This window comes from Mustela lutreola, chromosome 8 (genome assembly GCF_030435805.1).
Source record: "Mustela lutreola isolate mMusLut2 chromosome 8, mMusLut2.pri, whole genome shotgun sequence".
Taxonomy (NCBI): domain Eukaryota; kingdom Metazoa; phylum Chordata; class Mammalia; order Carnivora; family Mustelidae; genus Mustela; species Mustela lutreola.
In genome coordinates, this window is record NC_081297.1 from 109,464,136 (window position 1) to 109,467,084 (window position 2,949).

Genomic DNA, 2,949 nt, shown 5'->3' on the forward strand with positions numbered 1-2,949 from the left:
GGCAACAGAGAAGAAAGTAGACAGAGATAGATAAAAAGGGGAGGGGTAAAGGCACAGACAGAGTCAATTCAGCAAGAATGAATTCACATGCCTTCTCAGACTCAGTTGATTTTCTCTGATAATTTATGAGACAAAATATTTCCTGGAAGTAGACTCAGACAATCATAGCATTCCTCATTGTCATGGATGGTGATGAAACAGGAAGAACAAGGTGAAAAGAAATGGAAGGTAGAGAGAAGAGAGACAGAGAAGGCAATAGAAAAACAGAGACATGGGGCAAGACAGACAGACATGGAGAGGGGGTGAAGGACAGGGAGGAGGTGTATGAGGGGGTTCATGAGCCTGCTGGACGCTCAGTCTGTGCCATGCTGTGGAGACAGAGAAATGTGGGGGAACACATCCAAGTTACAGAGGCATGTAACTTGCCCAAAGTAACTCAGGTAGTAAGTGAGATTCAAATCCTGCCATCTCCCTGTAGAGCCTGTGTTCTCAGCCATGACGTAGCATCAGCAAAGCCAGTTATGTAATAAACAATTGTTAAGGGATCCATGATTTTTTTTTTTTTTTAAGGGATCCATGATTTAAAAACATTCTTGCTTAGGACACCTGGCTGGTTCAGTCAGTAGAGCATGTGACTCTTGATCTTGGGGTTGTGAGTTCGAGCCCCATGTTGGGGATAGAGATTACTTTAAAATCTTTTTAAAAAAACAAAAATAAATAAAAACATTCTTGCTCAATTATAATTTATTTTAAAGTAACTTAATATGCAAGTCAATCAACATTTCCAGAATATAACATTTTCATTTCCATGAATACTTCCTTGTCAACTCAGCAAGAGAAGCAAGGGCAGAATTCCAGTGTTGTGGTTGAGAAATAGAGAAATAGAAGCCTCCAGGGGTCTCTACTACTTCATGATTTTTTACACAGCAAGATGGGCAGATCCTGGTGTGCTCCTTCCACAGGTCCTACTTCCACAGTGACTTTGGGTTCTGTTGCTTTTCCACTAGGAGACCTTGAAGGGACTGGCATCTGGTTTCTCGGTGACTCGTTTCCCCTGTGGAAACTTATGTAAAATATCCTCATCAGCTTTCTGATCTGTTAATAAATAATGATAATTTGTAGAAGAGCTCATTTGGTTATCATCCTTGGAGATTAATTGGGTAATTAATTTTAGCTAAACGCATATGAAATATCAAGTGCCTCATACGTCTTCAGGATTTATGCTCCCGTGTTCTTATGAGGCCTGCAGGCCAGAGATTCTCTGCTTCGAGATGAGAAGCTGATTATGAATGTCCCCAATCAGGGCTGTTTCTCACTAGATTGAGCCAACCCCCCTCAAGAACTCACTGGGAAGGCAGACAATTGTCAGGGTCATTTTTCCTTGCCAGACTGGAACTCTGGAGCTCTGAGCTGCAAGTCGAAAGGAACTGGCAAGAAAGAATTCGGCTTCCTGGTTGCTCCAATGCAGAAAATCTATGCACCATCTTGAGCACAGTAGGGGGAATCTTTTCTGGAAGCAGCAGTGGTCGTGAAAAGGGATTCTTATGTCCATGGGAGCTCCAGGGGATACTGATGCGACTGGAGTCCATGCTTCCTTTCTGTAACTGCTGACTTTTGAGCATACTGACAGCTAACACACAAAAAAAGGTTAAGAAGGTGACGATACTGGTTTGTGGTTAAGAGCATGAACATTGGAGTCCTACAGGCTGGGTTTGAGCCTGGCGTAACTATGCCCCCATCTACATGCTCACGGCATCCACATTACTTCTGTGTGGAGAACAATTCAGTTAAACTTACATCACTATAAAAATGACTATGCTAGAACCTTTAGAGAACTCAGTGATTGTGGTAGACTGAGCCAAAAAGATCTGTCTGCAGTTAGGGGCACCTGGGTGGCTCAAATCAGTTAAGCATCTGCCATGAGCTTCTGTCACTACCTCAGGGTGCTGGGATCGAGTCCCGTGTTGGGCTTCCTGCTCAGTGGGGAGTCTGCCTCTTCCTCTGCCTCTCCCCCTGCTCATGCTCTCTTTCTCTCCCTCTCAAATAAATAAAGAAAATCTTAAAAAAAAAAAAATCTGTCCACATTCTAATCCCCCCCAAAACCTGTGATTATTACCTTATATGGCAAAAAAAAAAAAAAAAAAAAAGTATTACCTGATATGGCAAACGATGGGATGACGTTAAGGATTTTTCAAGAGGCTGCTTATCCAGGATTATCCACAGGAGTTTAAATAATCCAGTGACAAGTGTCTTTATACGAATGAGGCAGAGGAAGATTTGACAGAAGAGGCGGCAGCAATGTGACCACGGAAGCAAAGACTGGAAGTGCTGTGGGCCACCGGAAGCTGGAAGGGTCAGGGGACAGATTCTCCCCTGGAGTCATCAAGGAGGGGACAGCCCTATTGACGCTTTGGTTTTGGACTTCTGACCTCCAGAATACATTTCTGTAAGAGAATACATTTCTGTTTGTGACATACTTTGTGACAGCAGTCACATACGGCAAACTCCGCCATAGCTCATGGGATGAGAGGAGTCCTAACAGGGAAACCAGTTTGGCTTCATACCTGTTACTGGTTTTGCAACAAAATAACAATCTCTTACATTCCATTGTTAAGCACTCTCGTTGATCTTAGAATTGCATTCATACAGCAACATCTCTTCAGGATAAAAACAGAGCAACCCAAAAGTCATCATTTACATTAAAGAGCTTAATTTATTACCTCTGAAATTTTCCCTCCCTTTATACTTTCCACAGTTGTGAAAACATGTTTCTTTTAGTGCCAAGAACTATACTATATTTAGTTTACTTTGCTATGTGTTTATTCCCGCACCAGAACAAAAACACACTCACGTAGAGCTCAATGACTGCATGCACGGTTTAGCTACAGCACCACTACACAGGTCAGACTTCAGCTGGGCACTCTTCTGTTGATACTGCGGGCACTAAAC

General features: G+C 42.7%; 1 long non-coding RNA gene across 2 annotated transcripts; it reads right to left on the reverse strand.

The window, feature by feature from the left end:
* Nucleotides 1-726: 726 nt before the first annotated feature.
* LOC131837986 (uncharacterized) lies at nucleotides 727-2,949 on the reverse strand. Of its 2 annotated transcripts, XR_009356399.1 has the most exons (4): nucleotides 2,852-2,949; nucleotides 2,155-2,444; nucleotides 1,348-1,630; nucleotides 727-1,063 (listed from the first exon to the last, which is right to left on the reverse strand). It is a non-coding gene; the product is annotated as an uncharacterized LOC131837986 (long non-coding RNA). The 2 variants fall into 2 exon arrangements; XR_009356398.1 differs by lacking the exon at nucleotides 2,852-2,949 and having other exon boundaries at nucleotides 2,155-2,526.